Genomic DNA, 24,294 nt, shown 5'->3' on the forward strand with positions numbered 1-24,294 from the left:
AGCGTGTCCTTATTCAGCAGGAACTAGGACCTGAGGGAGTTTCAGAAACAAAACCCAAAAAACCTTAAAATAAAATAAACCAAGACAGACTGCAGGCATGAGTCTGGTTATTGCAATCTTTCTGTTTTGTTGTGAAAGACAAAAATGAAAGCAGCCCTTCTTACCTAGGAGTAAGTAAAATTATGTTTTCAGCAAGGCATGAAATAAAAGCTTGCTGACCAATGAAGTAGTGGTAGTAATAGTGTGGTGGAAAAGGAAATATTCTTTCTTTTTCTTCTCTTCCAAATATTTTGAGTTTACTTTCCCATCAAAATGAAGGCTGAGACTTGAATAGGCCCCGGCTGAAATGTCTGTAAATGGAGGTGGTGTATCTGAGGAGAAGGAATTCATATTCTGAGATTCTGACAGTTCTTTCTAAGTAGCTCTTTAAGAAAGTTTCAATTATAAGATAGATATTCCAAGAAGAAAATTGTGCTCAGTGCTTTATGCAGGATAAAGTTAAAGGTGTAAAAAGGATAGAGACAGATTTAGAGCCCACTTTAAAGGTATGTGGAGGTTTATCGTTATTAAAACCACCATTTGTTCCAAATCAGCCCCTTTTCACTGAATCTTTGGCAGATTTTTGCAGTTTCATCCAACTTTGAGCCTTTTCAAAATAAATTGCAAAGTGAGTTTGAGAAGCATTCAGACTATTAATGGATTTTTTTAAAGGCTTAATTGGTATCAAACAAGATTTTAGTGAACACAGCCAAGTGTGCCCATTGCATCGTTAAATGAGCAAAGCTCGCATTTAACTGAGATTGACTTACACCACTGTCCTTCGGTTTCAAGAGCTGTACTTAAGTGGGGTGAGATCAGAATATCAAAGCAGCCCATGCACCGTGCAGTCAAAAAAATTTTGTTAAGGTTTCCCTCAACACAAAGCTGTTGTGGAATGACCGCTATTAAAACAATTAATAAAGGAAAAGAGGTGCTAACAATGACATCGTGGAACACTAAATGAAAACCGAGGTCGGCCAGGCAGTACTGTTGGGAAGGGAAATGGAAAACTAAATCCCTGCAAATTGGAAAGGGATTGGATGGACCGGCTGACCAGCCTGCCACACAGAAGTGAGATTTTGCAGTTTACAGGAAGCCCTTTTGCCTTAGAGGATCTGAGAAGTGTTTTAGTACCTCATTTACATGACAATGCAGGGACAAAATCAGCTTTGCATACACTGCACAAGTCTGCAGCAGCCTCCCAGGGAGGCAGTGAGAGCAGAGACTGAGAGCAGGGAGTGCTCACCAGGCCCCTGGGGAAAGCTGCCAGCAAAGACCACCTCTGAAGGGGCATTTCGTGGCCTTTTGGGGCTGGTGAGCTGATGTGCTCCCGTGGCTGTTGCCTCTTTGGTTTATAGCAAACAAAATGTAACGAGCTGTCCTACTTATCCAAAATGTCCCAGCAGAGAGAACCCAGTTTCTTGGCACTTTGTCCTGTACTGCCTTTCATTCCCCAAGGGGTGAAGTGGATTCCTCTCCTACAAAAGCACAGTGACAGTAAGTGGGAGCCTGAGGTTGTTTCTATTGATGGGTGTTTCTGTTCAGCCCTTTCCGGAGCTCTTGGCAGAGGTGTTACAGAGACCACCCTCACTACTCTGCTGCTTTTCACCCTTCTGCCTGCAGCTGCCCTCAGTTTCCACACAGCTCTTTACAAAGAGTTTCCTGACCTGTGGTTTAAATAGGTGTCTGAAGAAATGGGTGATTCGGGGTCTGCAAACTATAAGCTATTAACAGGTAGAAAAGATCTCAACAGGGCCACCTGTGAGACATGCTGATATTTTTATTTGTGTGTGTCCCTGGGAGAGGACTTCTGACGTGGTGATAGAGAAGGTTTGCATCTTGAAGGGGAATGATTCTCACTGCTTCAGTTCGTTGGTAGAAGCTCTGAGTCTGGAGGCCCCAGTATAGTTTTATGAACAGTGTTAAGTGCATTATTATTTCTAGGTATTTCTTTTATATATATATATATATATATATATGCTATTGAAAAGAAAAAAAGAGCAGCACTCTGAAAGGACAAAGAGATCCATGCTACAGCATGGCCATGGGCCAGGTTGATGCTTTGCTTGGAAATGGAAAAGCATCTTCCTTCATCTCTGCACAGCCACTGTGAAGAGCTGTCTGGCAGTGGTCTTGGCAGGCAGGGGTGCACTGCATTTTCTACGAAATGGCTTCCCAAAAGCAATTTATCAAAGGGCATGGGATAGGTTGGACAAAATCAGTGTTCCAGCCCTCCACCCCCCAGGGTGAGCTGCCAGTCCTGGCTGTGTGCATAGGCCTGTAAGGGGGAGTGTGTCTGCATGCCTGCAAGTGCCCCTAAAGAGATATCACAGATGTCTTTAGAGCATCAGGTATTTTGGTGTGATGTAGGGTTTGCCATGCTGAGGTCCTGGTCCACAGGCAGAGCTTCCCAGTGCCATCTCGAACGTAAAAAGGAAAAATATTCACAAAAGCACGGATGCTGAGAAAAGCAGGTTATTCACAGCCCCTGCTGTCTTAGTTGCCACTGCAAGCTGGCATCACATCCCAGAGGAAACCATTCACCCAGAGGCAGTTGTAGGACTATTTGTTGATGGTGGTCCCTGACTGTTTTGTTTATTCTGGGGAAAATTCTCCAGAAAAATGAAATTTTTGCATTTTGTTGATATATATTTTTGATTTGGTGCAGCATTTCTGCCCCAAAGTAAAATCTTCACTGAATAATAATGTATGGGAGATATGAAAAAGGAAAACAAAGCACCACACCCCCCAAACTTGGAGAATCTGAATTCAGTTTTCCTTTACAGAAGAATTGTGAGAATTATTCTTCTTTATTAAAAAGAAACTCTTATTGGAATGCAAATTTTGATTTTGATTATCTGTCACGGCCTGCTTTGAAGTTTTTCAGACAAAAATAAATATCTCCATAACAGAGAGGATTATAGTAGTCTTGTTTAGAATCATCTGACTAAGACTGACATCTAATCTCAGAGTATATAAGGTATTATTTAGGCCACGGAGACTTTGAAAGAGCTTGACTCTCTTCTGTTTTGTAAATTTTCTATAAATGGTTTAATAAGGTTTTTAGTTCAGCCCCCAAAAAGCAAGGACTAAAACATTTCCATCAACCATATTGTTGAAGAAATATAAAAGACATAATTCAATTTAAATAAAGCTATAGCGAGGTTGTATCATTCTTATCTTGCTAAGAAGTATTTTATTTTCCAATCCTAAATAAATAAATAAGTATCTGTGACTCAGCTTTGAAGGCTTTGCCTGGATAAATCAGGTCTTGGCAGCTCTGTAATTCATGAAACAATACCTCTAGCTCCACTGGAATAGGAGTGGGATGTTTCAAGCTTTATGAGTCTGTTCAGTTCTGGAGCATTAATGGGGCTATTTGTAAAGAGAGAAATATAATGAGTTATCACAAAACACAGCAAGAACTCCAGAAAGGGGCAGCCTCCCATCTATCACCCATTCTGGCGTATTCACAAAACAACAAGGCAAGAAATCTTGTGCAGACAGTGGGGAATTTTGCTTTTGCTCTAACCTGACTTTCACAAATTGTGATGGGCCTAGAACATTATTTTCTTTACAAAATGACCCCAACATGGTCCTAAATTCAAAGTAGGAGAGTGTGCAACAAATTCTGTGTGGAGATTTTTTTTTCTACTTTCTCGTACTTTATGCTTTGAGACGACATTATGTTAATTAAGATTTATTTATGAAAAGAAAAGTATTAGATTATTTTAATCTGATATAGAGGCTAATTCAGGATGCTGACATTGCCATATTTCTGTGGCACCTTCTGGTTGGGCTATAAGTAAAGTTACCTGTCATGTCTGTTCTTCTCTATTTTGCAAGTTTATGGCTAAGCTTTGAAAAGTTCTTGTGGGTTCATGTTGTGAAATATGAGTTAGGAACCTGAGAGCTATTTTATATAGAATGTTAAAAGAAAAAAAGGTAAATGCACACTGAGCTGGTTTTTTTCCTTTTTTTTTTTTTTTTTTTTTTTTTTTGTGTGTGTGTGTGGGGATTTTTTTGGCTTTGTTTTCTAGGTTGTAGAAGTATAATCAGAATGAAAACCTTAAATGCTGTGTTTTGTGATGTAGCTACAGTCTTGCAGATATGGTGAAACATCTTGGAGTAATGAAATAAAGCACACGTACCAAAACAAAGGGCACAGCAGGAAACAGTTTAAAGTACATGTACATGATAATCAATTTTCATTGATAGATTTTTCATTGATTGAGTTTTCATTGATTATAATCAATTATAAGCTGTCACTAAGTGTGGAAGAGCAGATCCTCAGGCAGCATGAATCAGTGTCTGCACTGCAGTCAGTCACACCAGCTGTGGATCTGACTTTGGATCCATTTGGTACGATAGATCAGTTTTAATCTGCAGTCCAGGAGTCTCACTCTGAAAACTTTCTGTGTTCTGGTGTCTGGAAGAGTAAGAGAGACTTTTTGGAGCCACACAATGTAGAAACCAGAGTTGTGAATACCATCAGCAGAAGCTTTAGGAAGAGCAGAGAGAGCTGATGCTCAGGAGTGATGCTGGGGTGGGACCCTTCCAGAGGACCCTATTTACATAAACTGCACTCCCAATCCACGGGGTTGTTGCTTTCAGTAGCATATTTCTAATGCTAGGAGTTTCTGGCTTGGTACCACCTGGCATAAAAAAGACCTCTTAGCTTGCCTGGGGGGAAATTGTCTTTGTTATGTCCAAGGAGATACACCAGGCAGATAGGTTTGCAGCTGCTGAAGTGCTTTTCATCCAAACATGATAAAAACTTGCAATTTCATACAGAATCCAATGTACTAAGTATATGCACTAAGCCCTTCACAGAAAACAAAGCTTAAAGGCTTTTACTGCAGCATCTCTCCATATGAGATTCTCTGAGCTGCTGCTCCTTCTTCTCTCTGTCTCACTATTTTTTCCTCAAGTTAAGTCAGGAAGCAGAGGGAAGCACTGAAACACTTGATTTTACAGTACCGTGAAGCAGGACTTGAGAGGGCAGCAAACTGTGGTCTGTAGAGCTGGTGGCAGTAAAATGCTCTGAATTAGGTTGTGTTTAGAAATGGTTTGTGCAGGATATTGCCTGTCTTCCACAGCCATCAAGGCCTTCCACTTTGGGTGGGTAAGATGAGTTAAAGTGATTCTTCCTCCCTTAGAGTAGCAAGCTATGACTTCCACTTCCTTTTCACTAATGCCAAAAGGCTACAGTTTGTGAAACTGTAAAATTATACAGGTTTTGATCCTGTCAGGTGTTGAGTTCTATATAGCTCATTCTAGCAGTCTTCATACAGAAGCATCTGCAAAGATTTTTCCCAAAGGAATAATAACATTTAGTTGCTAGTGGCCATCACCAGTTATTATTTACCTTCCATCCTCCCCTTCACAGCTAAACAATGTATGGTGCAATATTTTTGCAGGTTTGCTACTCATGCCATGCTTAGTATAACCACCCGTGATCAAATGCAGCTCTTAAGGGAGTCACTTCAGGGACTCTTTTATTCATAGCATCTCATAGACTGTTTTCCCAACAGAGGTGTAAAGCAAGAAGGATTTGGTCTCAGTACAGTGTTTGAAGAGACCCAGAGCAATACTGGATCCTCTCCTCTGTCAGAGCAACTGGTGATGGCTCCGTTTGCCAGCATCCAACTTTTAGAGGTAAAGTTACACAAGTCTAAAATGCTTCCAGCTGCAGGGGCAGAGAAGCAGAGCCACATCCTGAGCCACCTGGTTGTATGGACGAGCTGATCGTAAAGCCCCATGGCCAATGAAAAGAGATTGTTCAGGTGGCTTTGAGGAGGAGGCAGACAGGATTGCTTTATACATTATACAGTTCTCAGGCAGAGGAAGCATATTAAGACTACAGAAGAGAGATTTCCAAGTCAAAGTTATATCAGTCTCTTATATATATGGTGCAACTTCCCCCCCCTCTTACTTGCCTTGGGGGAAGAAGTGTTTTCTTCTTTTCTAAGTTTTGAGATACTTTCATACCCACAGAGAGAAACCCTGTGGGATGAGAAAGGATTTGGATGTATTTAGAAGTATTACAATATAAACATTAGAAGCAGAGGATATTCCTCTTCCCTTGATTTATGAGGACTAAATGTAACTTCTAGCTGCAGCCAACATTTTGAGGCAAATTACATATTACAGAGAGAAATAAGAAAGTGCCCTAGCTCTTTGCCCAAATGCTAAGGAACTGAAGCTGCTTAGAGATGCTGTGTGTGAGTTGAGTCCAAATTGTTTAGGGTTTTTTTTTTTCCCTTTCTCACTTTGATTGTCACTGGTTTGAATCTGGGCTCTGTTGAAGCCCTTTTGTTGTCTTTGCAGAGATCACAGAAACGCTCCCAAAGCCAACGTGAACCATCCCTCTGGGGAATGTCCTGCCGTTTGGTGCTTTTCCAAACAATGCACAGCTACTGAAATGGCTTTTAAAATATATTTTATTTTAATTTATTCCTTGTATCATGCTTCCTTCCTCTCCCCCAGTATGATGGATGATAAGTGAAGAGGTGTTGTAGATGAGGTGCAGGGGGACTCACTGCACCCTGTTCTTACCTGCAAAGAGCAGCCCTTCCATGAGAGCTTGGGCACAACTCGAGTTTGTTAGGGACTGGGTGAGTCCCGAGGTGCTGCTGAGGCTGACATTGTTTCTTCTCCTTCCCTGACATGTACCAGACTCAGGCATAGCTCTACATAAAGGCCTTGTCATCTACCCAAATGTCAAGCAGCACTGAAAAAAGTCACATATATATTACTCTGGGGACCATTTCATCCTGTTCACCTCTGTGCATCCATTTCAGGTCCCCTAGCTGCACCTCAAAGGGAGAAAAACTGCTTAAAAGCACCTCTCAGTCTCTGAATTCCAAACAGATTCTGCTTCACTTCTGCTCTTATAACATTTGTCCCCCTGTTACAGGCATACACGTGGAGCACGTGCACAGTTAGCAGCAGTGGCAAAACAAAAAGAAAAGGAATGGTTTTCAGCTCTGTGTGACTGTCCTGGTTTGGGCCAGGATAAAGGTGTATAGAAGTATAAAGAAGAAGTATAAAGAGATGGAGATGGTGCCTGAGACAGGGACAGTTTGTACTGCTTGAGGAGCACTCAAATTGTTCTTCATGCAGCAGGAAGGATTGCATCTTTCTCACAGTTAGTGAAGAAGTAGTGGCACCACTCAGCCTTTGGAGGGAGGAGGTCAGCTAGGAACAGTCTGCCCTGGGTGCAGTAGGGAAGAAAATCCATCTGTCTAAGTAGCCTTAATGGGGTCCAGGGACCTGCCACTCAGACAAATTCTTGGCACAGGGCTGGTGTTGCCAAGAGCTTCACTTCTGTCTATTGTTGCTAGGAGGATAGAGGGGAGATAAGAGCTGAGCAGGGTTCTGTGTAAATGGTCCTTCCTTAGTGTCTTTCAGTTTAGCTTTCACTGACCCAGGCCCCCAAAGTACTTAGCATGAGTAAAGTTTTCAAAAGCATGAGTAATTTAGGAGATTAAAAGGTGTTTTCAAAAGTGTCAACTTTTCAAAGTGCCTGATTTCCAGCTACTTTCAATGGGGTTTGGGAATCTTAAATCATTTGGTTGCTCCAGTGAATAGCACTGTTGACTGCAGTGTAATGCATCATGGGCTGGTATCCTGCTCATGGCAGATGGCAGTGCTGAGTGACTCTGAGGAGGGTGTACAAATCCCCATCATCACCCAAGAGCAGGGAAATTCTTCCTGTCCCTTACTGGATGTGGCTTTGAGAGTTCAGAGCTCTTCTGAGTTTCTGGGACTCTGTGGGAGGAATTTACTCAGGCTTTTTAAATTGTCTGCTTTCTTCAGGTTTTAATGACAGGTTCCGTATCAAGTTTTACTCTGAACAAGTCACCACCTTTTTTTTGCTTTTCTTATTTCGCTATATGTAACTTTCATGGCTTCGTTCTGTTTTGTGGTAGGAGGCTATCATGTATTTTTATTAATTTAGATATAATTTAATATATGAAAACTCTTCATGTAAAAATTGTAGGTTTTGTCTTTGGTTTTTGAAACAGTCCTGTGAAGCATGAACTTAAATACCTTGCTGAATTGTGGGCTCACAGAGGGAGAGATGCACATGTTTAGGTGGAGGAAAGGCTCAGTGTTTGCATTTGGATGCATGTCTTAGGGCTTCAGATCCCTTTAGACTCCCAAGTGGAGCAGCTCCCAAGTTCAAAGCAGTGTGGTTTTTGGTACTTTCTTTTCCCTAAGATGACTTCTCCAGGGCATAAAATATTCTGCCCTCAGTGCATGTACATAACTCTCATTGGCCTTAAAAGAAGTTACATGCCTACATCAAAGGAAGGATTTACCCCATAATGATTCATCTTGAGCCTGACAGGCAAACACAACAGTGGAGAGCTCACAAGCCAAAGCTTCTGAGGTTGGGCGACAGCAGAGTTCAGATCTCTGCTGATCAGCCATATTGCAGCTCTGATTTTCAGCAGTTTTTAATTTTTATAATTGTTTAAGCATAGTAAGGATCAAGCCACGTGTTCTCCATCTGGGAGAAGAAACAGTAGGAATCAAGCAGAGAAGACAGCCCTCTAACATCTCATGTGGGAGGTAAATCAGGTCCAGATTAAACTGTGATGCTTTTTTCCTGGAAAGGGCTTCTCCTTATCCCTGGTGTTATGCTGGAGACACAGAGCCACAATATTCTAAAGCAAATTAGAAATACCTTTTTATTACACGTGATTGCAAAAGTCCTGGGAAGGAATGTGTTAATGACTGGTGATTGAATGCAGTGGTTTGCAAGCTCTAAGCAGCTTTAGTGTCTCCTACCACAGCCCTGATTTAAAATTCATAAATGCTAATCCTCCATAATTTACGGTTTAAAAAGCAGCCCCACTCACAGGCCCTGTGGCTACAGCTCTGTCAGAGTAATTATGCCGCCAAGCTGAAATTGGACTACTAACTGAGATATTAAACAGGGTAGGAAATCCTCTTCCCTGGCAGCCTACCCAATTATTCCAAATAAGCAAACAGATTAGTGAGTAATTTTCCAGTTAAATCTGGTGATTGGTGCCAGAATTGTATGTTAAATATTCAGAAGTAAATAGATTAAAGATGAAATGTCCCCTTTTCTCAAGCTTAATTTAGTGTGTATATTAAAACTTTTTTAGGGGGAAAAAAAATCTTCATTGAAGTGCAATAGGCTTGCTTTGAAAACAGAACCTTTCCTGGCTTGTTTGCACTTGGGGCAGTGCCGTTCATTAGCTGGGGCACGTTGTGCTCAGGGAACCTTGTGCCACATTAGACACAGTATCAGTCCTGCTGTTCCTTTATCCCTCACCTTAGAGGAGCCTCCTGGGTGGCAGTGTTGCCTGACCATGCTGCTCCACTGGGCACCACTGGGGACCACTGGGGACAGTTTCTCACCAGGGGCTGGGTGGCTGCCCTGTGCTCTAGGGTGCTGCTGGGTCAATGCTGGTGGGAGAGTAGGTGTGGGGCTGCTCCCCTGGGGTGATTCATAGGGCAGAGTGTTCTGTAAAAAGATGGGAAGTTCTTTCTCATTGTGGTTCTTGGGGTGGGGAAGTATTTATGTTTCTAAATACAGCTTGGATTCCCCTACTGACCCGCCCAGAGTTCATACTGGTTTTACCTTTCTGAACACTCCTTATAATGCACTGTTTGACTGGGACCCGAAACAGAGGGAAGGTGGGGACAAAAGGAAGGAAAACATGGACTGAATGCTCAAAACACACAACATCTGTGTATGAGGGGTGAGTGGCAGGGCAGCTCAGCTGGAGCAGCCCAGTTACATGAGCAGTAGGTCTGTCCTGCTGCCCTGGCACCAGAGACTGCATGTGGTCACCCCAAAGAGCTGAGTTGAGGTGATGGGGAAGTTAAGAGGCTGTGCCCTAACCAGAGAGGTCAGACAACCTTCAGCAGCTGAGGGCTGCTCTGCAGCTCTGCCCTGGAGGTGCCGTGCTGATCCCTGGATCAGAAACAAGCTGCAGATCACAGCACCTCTCCCCAGAAGGGCTGGGGTGGCAGCATCTGCACAGCCCTAGGGTTGGTTGTTTGCTGCAGTGACCATGCTGGTAAACTCTGGGAAGGCCAGTTGGTGCATGCTGCATTTTAGGACTGCAAAATTGTTTCTGAAGGGACTTCTACTTATTTACTGGAAAAAATTGCGTGTAGGTTTCAGTATGCAAAGGCACTGAGGAGAGGGAAGCTGCATTTACGGAACTGGAGTAGTTTTAGCACCACATAGGTTTTGCTTTGAAGTTGTTCAAGGGTCCTAAATGCTACAGAGACATTTTATGCCACTTACAGTGTTTTCTCCGGTCAGTATAAGCTTGTTCTGCAAAGGGACTGTACAGTCCTCTCATTTGGAGAGTGAAGGGGCAGCACTAGTTCCTCAGGAGGTTGTAGTGCAATCAATGGCCCTGGGGCTTGGTGCTTCCTAATGCCTCCTGAAAAGGCACAGCTCTGGTCCCTGCATCAGGAAAGAGTTATGGTGAAGTATGGGGTAAGGAGGGCAGTGTAATAGACCTGCATAACATTGCTTGATCATCCACCTACCCAATTTTCTTTACATCAGCCCTTGCTCCTGATTCTGTCACTAGGGAAGGAAAGGAGTTGAAGGGTTTTATGACCTCCTGTGTTAGTTACGGCTTGGTCTGTTGAGTAGGTGAGAGGAGCAGTTCATTCTTAGGCTTGAGTTTAATATTTTTGATGTTTTAAGTCATGATACATTCTCTAGAGTGAACATCTCTTAAAAACAAACTTGCCAGTATTGGCTGCCCTAGCGTGTGTGGGGTGCCTGATCTGTCCTTCCTGAGAAAGCCCAGGTTGTGGTGATGGAGTGCTGGTGAAGGGACCAGGTCCACAATTTGAATAACTTGTTCAAGAAATACTGTGCAGCTGTTATGCCTGAAGGACTGTTTAGATCAGACCCCTCTGACACCCAGGCACAGTGTGCTGAAGGAGGCTCAAACCTGCCAGCCATGGGCTCACAGATCTGCTTTTCAACTGGGCTGTGAGAGAGCTGCAAGTAGGTAACACCAAACACGCCTAGAAAAGATTAACTCAACTGCTGCACATCCCAGAGGCTTTTTCTTCTGCTGCATCCTCCCTGGAGAGGCTTTTTCACCTCAGCCCTCTTCTGGAATGTGCCTTAAAGGCATCATCGAGCTCATAAAAATTAAGTGGTGTGCAATCGTTAAAACAAAACAAACCAAAAAGACCCTAACTAAATTTTATTCAATAAATTCTCTAGAATCAATCCAGTTATGTTTTTATTACTGTCAGAGCTCGCAGCATAGTTTCCCTTTCTGTGTTTCACAAGGCTGCAGGGGCTTTTGTTAGGGTTTTTTTCCACACCACTACACACGCCGACATTCTGGTTTTGTACAGAGAAGTGTTAAAGCTGAAACTGCAGGGGTTTTTTTTTTAGCTTGTGAAGATCCTTCAGATCAAATCTAAAGGCCTACCTCTTAAAAACTGGAACAGATTGATGGATGTGAGGGGATCCAGTATGATTACGCTGCTGCAGATAGAGCCCTATGAATACCAGGGAGTTAGTTACTCAGCACTAGAAATATAATTATAACCAATTTCTGCCTCTGATAAGTTGACCCAGTAGGGCTGAAGGTCTGTTTTCTTGCTCCTTTTAGTTAATAATACTAAAAAAATGGGAGAACTTGTGGCTTCCTAGCAGTGAGATCCTTTTGCTGCCATAACCCTGATGGTTCAGCACGTGCCACACGGCTTTCTCAGTCAAGATGACTTTCTCCATCTTGAACCAGCATTACGAGTCTTAGAGTCTTACTGCTCCAAAGTACTTCAAATGCCAACATATTCCAGGTATATTGTGTCTCCAGTCTGCTGTTCTGTCCCTCTAACCCAGGGATTTTGCATTTTTTCTAAATGTGACAGACAACTTAAAAGATACCATTCTCAGACAGGTTTGAGCTCTTAGCAGAAGCCATGTGAGTCTCCTGCACGGTAAAATAAAATTTTTTCAGTTGGTTCCTGATTCTTTACATTTGAAATCTTCTCTATACTTACACTGCTTTCAACTCACCTGTTGAGTCTTTATGGTCAGCCTGGGTTTTATGTACTTTAGGTTAATTTATGTAAGATTATGAAAGGCTGTCATTTGAGGTCTAGCAAGTAAGTGGACATGAAACAAAGTACTGGACACAAAATTGCCATAATGGAATAGATAAATATCCATTCACCAACTGTAGTTTCTATTCCTGCTTCTGTGGGAAGTTTTTGAAGACTTTAAAAAGTGTGGATTAATCTTAACTGTTTTTTCTCATTGTACTCACCTACCATTAGGTGAGTGAAAAATTTTTTATCAGCCCCTGATTTTGTTTGTTCTTGATTCCAAGAAGCACAGTGGTTAGTGGCTGTTCCCAGTGAATTCTTTGTAGTAAAAATACTGATAATGTTTGGTTGCGTCCTTCGTGTTGCTTAAAGACAATCCTTTTAAAAAAATTAAAATCTCTCTAGTATGCTTCCCCAATGATATCCTGCTACAGTGAGTTCCAAAGGTTAATTACATGTTTTGCTCAAAATTATTTCTCTAATAGGGTCCTCAGGATGGAGGTTACTGACCCTTTTAAGCCAGTGAACTAAAGCAAACAGCAAAACAAGCCACTGAAGTTGTTATTCTGTGGGTGGCTATTTGTGTGTCTCAGTTCCTTTTCATCAGGACACCATTACTGAAAAGGCAAGTAATCAGGCTTCTTCTCAAGAAGGTGACCAGACAGTCCTTGCTGTCATCATGCAAACAGAGATTAAGGGAAGTACCTGCACAGCCCTGTCCTGGTGGGCTTGGCTGCCTTGGGTATTTCTACTGTTGCCTTCTGAGGTTTGGGGTGGCCAGGAGGCAGATGTGAGCTCCCTGTTGCCAGTTCTGTCCACAAATGCATTCCCACTCTGCTGAGTTTTAAGTACTTCTAAATGCGAGTGTAAGTAGAATTTATCTTGGAAACTTGGAACAGAATGCCATGAACAAGAGTTCCTTAAAGGGATAAAAAGCATATAATTTAATCTGTGTTTATAGCACTTAATCTTAAAAACCTGAAATCTTACGTACTTTATGCATCTGTTTCCCTTGAGGAGAGCAGATAAGGGCATCCAGTGCTTCAGCAGCTCGTGCCAGTTAAAATGAACCTGAAATGGAAAACACAGTTGTAAATAAAATACAAGTGGCCAAGACCACTCTTATTAGCTAAGATGTGCCAGTGTCAATTTCAGTATTTTAAGGGAGCCTTGGTGGAGCTGTGATCAGCAGGGGTTTCCAGTCTCTCTGATGGTATAACCTGGATGCCAGGACAGCCCAGACCTTGTGGGCAGAGGTGATGCATGCAAGGTGCAGTTTTTCAGCCCATACAGTGGTTCTGTGGTTACTGGAGGAAGAGGCAAAGGTTTCTGGAATAGCTTTCCTGAACATAAAGCCAGTCACAGCCAGACCCTTTTTGTTACTCATGTGATGTAAAAGGAGATAAACTAATGTTTGTCACTCACGAGATAAACTAATGTTTGTCACACTGAAGGGACCAGGTTTTATTTCTCTTTGATATAGTCCTCTGAAGCATTGTTGTGTGTAGACACTGATGAGGAAGGGTTCCAAGCTCGTGCATCTCCTGCTGAAGACACCCTACTGTCCAGCCAGGAAAAGAAAGCAAGAACAACTGGTGGTTCTGAATTACCACATAAGATTTATAAAGAGAGATGGTATCTCTTAAGTGACTTGGTCCCAGAGCATTTAGGGCACTACAGACTTCAGTCACTGCCTTGAAATGTATTTATAACCAAATAGAGCCAGGAGTGTTTTGTGCTATTAGGCCAATTCAGCAAATCACTTAAGCATTACTTAACACATGCTAAGTCCATGGCACCCAAGGCAAACTCAGGATAGGATAAGCTCTTTGACCATAAAATGTCACCCTCTGGATAATGTAGGAAACTTTATTGCTGAGAGTGATTTTGCATCAACGAGAGAAAAGCTGGTAGCAGGGCTGCTGTGCTATACCTGTATTGTTTGTGTGATTGGTTTGCTAAGTGTATAAATCTTAAATGATAGAATTTTGTAATATACAGTATAACAGTTGGCAAGTGTTGTACATTTATTTTCACAAGTGAGGGAGTGACCTATAACTCACATCCATCACAGTACATGAAAGCAGAGCTCACTGTAGTATTGCAAGCAAGGGAATCATTCATACACAGGATGTTATTCACTTCAACCTTTCCCCTTTCCTGAATACAGTCAAGATCTATATGTCTATTGCTGCATACTCTGCGTGCTGGCATAGATGTATGATGGCATCATAGAAGCTGGAAGGGGGAGAAATGAGATAGGAACAGAAAGGGGTGTGGGTAAATGTTGTCTGAGCTGATAGAAATTGAAGTGGTCAGACTTGTCAAGGAGAAGGAAAACTGCAGGGCTGGAGAGTGACTGAGATTAGAACTGACTTCTGGAGTAATGGGAGCTGAGATAATACCTTTCAGTTCAAAAAACATGGGTGATGGCACAGGGTGAGCATGGGAGATCTGGAAATTAAAACAGTAAATAAAATGGAAATATGTTTGATGTAGGGAGCAACAAGGTATGTTTCATCCTTTCAATTCTGCTCTGATTTCTCTGTCATTATTCTCAAATTTAACACTGTACTTTTCAACAGGACCTCCATCCTGTAGTAATTTCTGTGAAAAATGTCCTTCACAAAAGGGTCAGAGCAGCTGAGAAGAAACATTATTTTGAGAACTTTAGCAGTGCTTGGTACCTGGCTGCTTTCCCCAAGCTTGCAGACCTCCTGTGTACTCTGCAGGAAGTCTCTATCATTTCCTCTGTACCACATGAATAATAATATTAGCTTTAATTAGTTTTATACTGAACCATTGAGCTACCTAGAGAGATTCTGACCAGGCACTTCTTTGCTAGAAACTGTACACAGCAAGACAAACTCTGTCCTAAATCTCTGAACAAGCAGGAGCAGCAAAGGAGGAGGAATGGTTGTTTCCCATGTGAAATGATTTTACAGATTTGCCAAGGGACATATGGGAATCGTGTGTCAAAAGGAAGAAATTAGTCTGGATCTCCCAAAACCCAGTTTTAGCAGCATAACTGAGAAAAACACTTCCTTTGTACTTGCATCTAGTTGTAGCAGGGTTGCCACTCCATGGGTTCTACTTGCATAAATGTTCTGGGAGAGATGATGGAGGAGGCCACGAGGATGGGCAGCTCCAATAGGAAAGAAAAGATTTATTGGTGGATAAGCTGAGAGCTGATGACTTGCTTTGAAGGGTGTAATGTGCCAATTCTGATGGATTTACTCTCCACTCAGATCCTAACCTGTGGCACACATTACAAATAATCACCCAGCACAGCTCAGGCACGAGGGATCTCCTGTGGGCCGCGTGGTAGGAGGAGGCAGCGTCCAGGCCTTCCTGACCTTGATGCTGAGGCAATCTCTCTTCTGAGGACCAGCTTCCCTTGCAGTGGGCATAACTCCTTTGTCATCTGCACCATGCTCCCCTTTGTCATTGCACTGCTGGGCTCACATCCTTGAACTCAGAACACAAACCCCCTGTTTTTTTAACTGATGGTTTGTTTGTTTTTCCTCTTTGGTCGATGCTGCGATCAGTGATGTCAACTTGTTCTATTTGCTTTGACAGGAAAATGTTTTCAGAGTTCATTAGGATGGCATCAATTCTAACATTTGGCACACAAACATTTGATGACCTTCATGTGCAGGAAGAAATATGTAGGCAAAACTTTCATTAATTTAAAAAAACGCTTCTGCTCAGCACCGATTCCTGAACTGCAGCTTCAAGCAGAAGTTTTGAACAGTCCCTGTTTGGGATCTACCAGGGGGCTCCAGACATGGAGTTGTAACCAAAATTATTGGAAACCACTACATCCTGAGTCCATGCTAAGGTTAATGTTGGGTCCAGCTCTCCACTTAGCTGTAAGGAAGGTGCTGCTTGCAGCTGGGCTCTGTGGTCCTGGTCAGCTGAGGTGGTAGAGTCAGCCCAGTGTAAACACAATGGTAACTGCACTTATGCCTCCAAGTGCAGAATATTCTGAATGCTTTTGTGGTATGATTTATTTTGGCAACTTTGGGCTCATTTTCATCAATTACAGGGCTCATTAAAAGAGCTGGACTGATGGGTGTTACTAGCAGCTGAACCTCTGGGCTTATCCACAGAAAAGAAAAAACAGGCTTTGGCTTTTCCCACTTCAGGGCATCTGCCCTGTGACAAGAGTCACTGTCTCTTCAAGTAGGAGGGAAGGTGAATGTTCATGGCTTCCCATGGCCTCTGAACAGTGAGGGACCAAGTATTACCAAGAGCTTGTGTAGTCAAGAAAGCTCTTCAGTAGTAGCTGGACTGATACCAGCAAATTACTCTCACACTGATGACTGCATGAGTTGCTGACAGCCTCAGGTCACTGCTAGCCCATAAGAGGAGCAAGGAGAAGGTGAAAATGAGGGGCCAGCTATTTGCCACCATTTGTCCTTTGAGCCTTCCCATTCCCTTTGCCTTAGAGCTGTGCAAGTACTGCCAAACCAGGCTGGTTTACCTAATGCCTCTCTCCAGCCCTTTCCTCTGACCTGTCTTAGCTCTTACTTTTTTTAAGATTCACCATGTTTTTATGTTTTTCTCTCATATCCTGTAATCAAGTGAAAGGTGTCTCTGTGGATAGAAGGGATTTGTACTCTGCCTTTGTTTGATGTTTGCTCTTTCCTGAGGGTGCTGCCTGCTGTAAGAAAAGCCAAATGCTGCCCATATGTTGCCATGCTCCCTTAAATTACAGGGGGTGAACGTTTATGGCTGCTCTTGCTCTTGCTTTCTCCATACTCTTCTAAATGATACGTTTTCACAAGCAATTACTGAGATAGGGAGTCAGGACTGGTTTCTGAGGTGTGCCACTTAGAGGCCTACACATAAAAATGGGAGACAGGAGGAGGAGGGTGGCAGAGGCTTAATAACATGCCTTGCTTAAGAGAATGTCCTTCAAGGGAGTGGAATTTTGCACCTTGTAAAAGTATGACTTTAATTTTGCCTTTCAAATATGAACTAAGCAGGACTGTCAACACATACTGTGTTGTTCCTTGTCAAACCATTTCACTTAGTCTGTCAGCTGTAAACAGCTTAAGAGGCATGTCATTCCAGCATTATTATAGCTCTTTTAGATTTTTTTTTTAGATTGGCTCTGTATCTGTTCCTGCAAAAGGTGTAGATACAGAGATGACATGGGTTATTTATTGTATTACTGCAAAATACTGCTTGCTGTTTTGTGGTAAGCACAGAGTAACTCCATTTCAAATAATGGCCACTGTGGAGTAATAATCCTGTAGTACCATGGTAATACCATTGCCATACTTTGTCAGATCAGTTGTGTCAGTGGAGCAGGGTACTTACTTCCCTGTGAGTATATATGGCCTTGCACTCTTTCCCAGGAGATCAGGGAAGCAGAATTAAGATGCCTGGAGAAAGAACTCTGATCAACAGACTCTGTACTTCTGGTTTTTCAAAAAGTTGCTTTACATATTCAAATAAACAGTGTTTAAGCTGTTGATGACAGCTTAACTACTTCATCCCAGAACGTTTTGACAAGTGATTTTCAACGTTTTGGTTTCACAGGATTTTGACAGGCCCCAAAAAACATGAACTGATTTTATATGTCACATGTTTAATTTATTTGAGATGCGTGTATTATGCTGCAAAAGCAATAAGGAGGGAGTTAAAGGACAGAGTGATTTACTCCATATTTATGATCATCAGCTTCTTCACCATGTCATTACAAGAGAAAAAATGTTCAGAGTTGTGGAGTATGCAAAGCAGTCAAGCCTTTGTTGCCAACCCGTATGGACTGTGATTTATATAAAGTGTTGGTGTGATTTCTCTTATGACTGCACTGAAATCCACAGAACTGAACCCGTTTTCACTGCAGGGAGCCTTTGCTGCCTCCCTTGTACTTGGCCTCTGCCATGTGTGGGTTGTGTCTGGAGGGTGGCACAGAGAAGGTTCAGTGTCACCTGGGTTCTGAGCAGGGGTGAAGGAGAAAGGTAGTGGTTCTCTCACTAGAAATGGGTGAATTCCTGCCTGTGTATATTCCGTAGAATTGTCATGAGAAATAATTCAAATATGTACACTGGTCTTATTTTAAATTCCACACTCAAATGGAGCCTGAATGTTTTAAAGAAAACTTGTTTTAGCTCTTTTGGGAACTTTTCTTAGGTGTCCTCCAATCCTGGGTTGCTTCTTTTTCTGTACATGCATTAAAACAGAAAAAAAAGAGGTGGTGTACACCTTGTACCTTCCTGGGCCCTTGAGCAATAAGTGTGGAAAAATACAGAGAGAGATTTGCTTTTGTAAACCTCCTAGGTTACTTTAGCTGTTGAGAGATATGAATGAATTCACTTGAAGTTAGTGTTTCAACATCATACCTCAGAACCTTTTACCCAGTGTGTCTCTTTGGTTGTACTTCTGTCATAAGTGCTTGTTATGCCAGCCTATTAGACTAATTGAAAAATCCTAATTTATCCTATTTAAAACTCAAGGTATTGCTATCCTTTTTCTACATCAGAATGCCACTTTATTTTTTAACTTTATTTCCATCAGTACTAAGCAAAATATGCCCGTAATAATTTTTAAAGTAGGAGGGCTTATTCTGTTTTAACTAATTACTGACATCAATCTAAAAAATGTCAGTATAAATTATTATTGTACAATAATGCTGCATATGCACACAGGGAAACCCATGCATTCTAAATAAAATTTGAGAGTAAGTTTCCCAAGTTGATTTTTTTCCCCTACACAAACACTATTTTGTCACATACACAAAAAAATCTCACAGGTTTGATCTAATTGTCAATTTATGCTTTGTAATCAAAATTTCCCATAAATTGCATTATCTGATTTCAGTTAAAGCACTAACAGGGGAAATCATAGTTGGCTTTTCAGACATCTTAGGGCCAAGGTATAGAGGCTGTTCAAAGACAGATACCCAGATTTTTGAAAGTAAAGCTCAGATAAATAAAATTCCCTGGAGAATTTTGGGATGGGATAGGGTTAGGATTGGGCTGAAGACACGTCATAGGTTTACTCTAGGTTCAATTGTTGCAGTTTTCTTCCTTTTGGTTTTTTTTCCCCCTAATGGAAAGGGGAAAATAGGAAGAGACATGACAGCTCTTGACACTGAGAAGGAGATAGACTGGCCTGCATCAGGAAAAAAATAGCCACTTTCGCAAGAATAAGAGGTTAGAAAAACAAAAAAATAAGCATTTTCAATATATTACAAACAGAATTATCTGCCAAAAGGGCAAGATAATTATCTTAATGTGATTTTTGACCAAGATAAATTTATCTGATTTTATAAACTGGGTAACAATTTGAATCTTATGCAAAACCTAGAAATAAATCTAAAAAATATGATAATGTAATAAAAATCGAAATTATTAGCAGTGCAAGTGCCATACTTGAGGCAGTAAAACCTTTTAAGTTCCAATGGAAAATAGGCTGGTAAAACTGGAGTTAAGTTACTCTACTTTAATGGCTTGATAAATAGCTACAATGTTTGGAAGAATTGATAGTGTCATTATTGCAACATCCCCGTTTTATAAACAGCCTGGTGCTGATTTGATTCTAATTGCTGCCAGAGGAACAGCATCAAAGTCGTGTTGCTCCCTCCGTGTAACCTGCAGGGTGAGCAGGAGGGAATGAGCTGCCTGAACTGGAGAAAGTGGAGGTTTTTCAGAGGCTTGGGTTCTAATTCTGGAAGTGATGGAGGAGGCTGAGTAAATTCAGTGGTGGGAGAAACTACAGGGGAAATGCTTCAGGAAGAGAAAGCACAAAGCAAACGAAACAAGCTCCTCTGAGAACATCAAAGAGTGGAAAAATAGATGTGAAGAGGTTTGAGTGTGCACGTGGTGTTTGCTTCTCACCAGAAAGAATTCTGCTGGACTGGTGTGGCCCTGCCACCAAAGCTCTCATCTCCCTGGCTCTCAGCTTTGCTCTTCCATGGCCTCATTTGCAGCTCCCTTTTCATGAGTGGCTTTCCAGTGTGGATGTCTTAATTTTTTTTCAGGTTCAGTATCAGACATCAAAGGCCTGATTTTAAAGACATTTTTAATTATTAATTACAGCTTCTTCATGTGCGTGTAGGCACTGTGTCCATCTCCTGGTGCCCATGAATGCACCTGAAAGTGAAGGCTACTTTTGTAAATTTGATCCTTAGCAATGCTGGGCTTCAGTTCTTCCACTGCAAATGCTGGATGTGACCCTTCTAGAGCTGCAAAGCTATTGTGGAGGCATCAGCGTTATGCTGGTGACTGCTGATGTATTTGAGAGCAATAAATTTACTTTTATCCAGAAAAAAAGGTTTCTATAATACGTATTTCTGGGGTGGCTGTTCTTCCAAAAACTAGTAGGAAGTCATCTTGTTATGTGAGTGGTATCAAGAACAGCAGGTTCCATAAGGAGAGGAGAAGAACATGTTTAATACTTCTGTCATGTTAGCAACAAACCTGTGAATAAATAGAAATGCAAAGGGGAGAGGTACTTTTTTTTTTTTCCACAGATCATGTGATAAGCTTCTCCTATAAAGATTGTGGGCTAAGTGAAATATGTAAAATAGCTTGTTGAAATAAAAATTAGTTCAAATGGGACTGAACCACTCAAGAGATTAGTGATGGGATAATAGCTTTTCTCCATTTAAGTGGCAGACCAGTTCAAATCAATTCTAGGTCCCTAGAGACCAAAAGGTGTTGCTATCCTGTGACTCCTTTGTAGTTATCTGAAATGATTTTTTTGTTTCAATTCCATCCTTAGTTGCCAGAAAATTATCCCAAACCCAGTCATCACTGATTTACTTTGAAATAAGTTGTCTGCTCCCTCTAAAGATTCACAACCTTGAAGGCTGTGTGCATAAATGGCACTTTTATTTAGTGCTATATTGCTGGTCAGAAATATTTTGTTTTCCATGGAATGGACAGATTGCACAAGAGAAGAGAGATCCTAGAATATGATTCAATGCAAACTTGTTCTTAAAAAAATGCCATGGCTTGTTCTTGTAATGGCAATTTTTGGGGAGAGCAGGGCTACTTTTGAACACTTTCAGCCATCCCTCTCTTGCACCCAGAGCTACACCTCTTCCACAGTGTGTGAGCCCACCTGCCTGCAGGCTGTGTCTGGACTTTTCCCTACACAAATGTAAATCAGGAAGCAGAGCCACAACTTAGGGAACAGCTATTGGTCATAAGTAACAACTGGAAAATTCAAATTGTTGGCTTGCCCTCCAGGTTTGTTTTGAAGCATCTGTTTAATGTGGGAAGCTGGACCAGTGGAGTGATGCTAGAGACATGCAAACTTACAGCAGCTCAGAATCCTGCCTATTAATTTTATTCTGAAACAATATAACAAGTAAAATAACAGACACTGATTATTCTGAAAAAAGGAAAAATTAAGCAAACAGCAGGAATGCTTCCTAAGTCAAGGAGGATTTGGATCTTTCAGTGGCTATAATAGTAAGTCTAGAGCTGGTGAACCACAGCAGACTTTTTTATTCAGTGTACAAAAAAAAAAAAATAGATACCTGGGGTTCTTAGAGAAAAATCCCAGCAGTTCTGTGTGTATGACTGCTTGGAAAAAATCAAATAGGATATTATGATAATGTAAAGCTGTCAGAGAATTGAAATCACATATCTGTAGTAACATTTTCTGTAGAACTGATCCAATATGGATTCCACTGCAGGCACTTCACAGGAGAAATTTTATTTTTGCCTTAGCCCAGACAGCTCCAGGTTTCAGAATGCTCATCAAGGGGGAAGGCTAAAGGGGTTAAGGAAATAAGATGCACTAGAGGTGACCTATGGGAACTTTCATTATTATAGTGAGCCTTGATGAGTGAAATCAGAGGAATTGCTCTTCATCATGAAAGGCTGAAATGTCGAGGGAGCAATTGCAAATTAATCTATTAAGAATAAGTAGGAGGTTGAACAGTGTGACTCAAAAGGATAGAAATATGTGGAGTAAACTGCAGTGTAAAGTCACAGTGATTTCTAAATGCAACCTTAAAAATATCCACTTACAATTTTTACAATTAAATCGGGATTTTTATGTATGTGTATATATATGCTAGACAAAGCTTAAGCAGACAAAATGGGTTCTCTTTCTATTTGGCTGCTCCCAGTATTTGTAGCAGTTGGGCCTGAGTGAGAACTTCTGTTCTGATTTGTGTTGCTTTGACCAGAACAATGTGTCAGGAATTTTTCTTATTTAAAAGACCCACTAATAAAATGCCTCACAGGCAGTTTTCTCTGCGGTGAATTTCCCATTTTGCTGTGACATTTTTAACTTGGATTTAGTGTTTGTAAAAGGTGTGATTTGACAGCATTGTGTAACTGAAAGCCTCTTTTTATTGACAGATCATGCACACTCAAGGCTGGTGAAATTTCTTTATGTCAGCCTGGTGAGGGACACCCCTAGAACCTGAAGGAACCAACTTGCAGGAGGAAAAATGTAAGTCCATGTCAATCAGTCCAGTCCTGTGTTAAAAGTTGCTGTGTGATTATTTTCAAAGAGCTGGATACGGAGGGATGCATGAAAAGTTACCCAGCTGAGAGGATTATATGGCATATTTTTCCTGTTCCCCCACACTGGTTGCAGTATTTTGGGATCTTAATGCTTTGTCCATGAGTAACTCGAGTAAAACTTGAAACAGATTACTAAGTATGTTTTGGGGGAGCTGATCCTGTAGGGTGTAGCTACCCCTCACAGTGGCACTTGGGTCTCTTGTTTGCTCAGTGTCAGTCCCTGAGAGCAGTCTTTAGGTCTCAATGTTAATAATTTCATGAAGCTCATGTAGGTTCAGACTTTTACCTTTGCCAGCCTATTACAGCCTAGGAAGATGAGACGTGACTATGCTGAGATACAACCCCCAGTGATGGCACTTTATAATACTGTATAACTGGAGGATTGCTATTGTAGGCAGAGAAAAAGGCAATAAAGCAGCATTGATATCCTGCCTGCCCTCTTATAGGAGTTATTGAATCAAACCTACCAGAACTGCCAGACAAACAATTTGCAGCTGCAGTCTGAAGCCTGACAATGACACAGAATCAAAAAGAAATAGTTGGAGTGCATGGGCTCGAGAACTCCTCTGTGACCCACCACAGCAGGCTCCCTAGGATTGTTCTCCTCTTTCTGGGCCTTTCCCTGTATAATGCCTTCTCTTTACCTCCCTTTACCTCTCTCCCCCATTTTCTCTTGTATGTTTTGCCATTTTCAGGTCCTCACAAATTTTGCCCTCCCTTTTCTCTCCCTCATTGCCTCACTACTTTGTTCTGTTGCCTCCAATCTACCTCTTGCCCCTTGTTTGTTTTTCCTTTGTGAGTTCTAGTGCATCCTCTGTTTCTCACTGTTTCTGTTTCCTTAATTATTTTCCCTATTTTTGATAATTTCACCCCATGGCTTTCCATATTCTCTCCTATTCTCCTTTCCCTGCTGTACCTATTTGGTTCTTTTTTTTTCCCCTCTCCATTTTATTGCTCATTGTTTCTCCTCTTTTTTTTTTTTTTTTTTTTTTTTTTTTTTTTTTTTTTTCCTTTTTCCAGTTCTTCTACCTTCATTTTTATTGAGCCATTTTTAGCCAGTAGCTGAGCTCCGTGTTGCTCTTACTCCTCAGATGTGAGGATTTAAACCTTTCCTCTGCACTAGGATTTCCAAAGTGCCAATCCAGCTCAACTGAGGGGAACTGATGTGGTTTGGCTGTAATGTTTATGAAGGGAGATACTGCAAAAGCCAGCGTAACAGCACCAGTGGCAAAGACTCTGCCTCATGAGCCAGGTCTACACTCATAGTTGGATTCAAAGCTTAAGAAATTAATGGGATCTGACTCAGACCTGCAAGTACTCTCTTCCACACACTCAGGTCTTACTAGACATCAGTCCTTTATTTCAATATAAATCTCAAAACTCTCATTTTCTTACAGTATACAGTTTAGTTTTGGCTCAAGGCATTCTGGATTTTGTAATGATTATTTGCACATGCAGTCTACGTAGGCCCATACTGTGAAATATGTTCAGGTTCAGAAATAGAAAAAAATATCTTCCTAGTTTTTATATCCTCATAACAATTATCTACTATACTGGGGAAGATTTTTTCATTCTCTTTCTTCTCTTGCAAGAAGTGTGATCCTTACCCTTCTAAACTTTAGATGTACAGTCTTCTAAATATCTGTCAGGAAAGTAGATAGTACACAATTCCTCC

Source organism: Heliangelus exortis, chromosome 18 (assembly GCF_036169615.1).
Source record: "Heliangelus exortis chromosome 18, bHelExo1.hap1, whole genome shotgun sequence".
NCBI lineage: Eukaryota > Metazoa > Chordata > Aves > Apodiformes > Trochilidae > Heliangelus > Heliangelus exortis.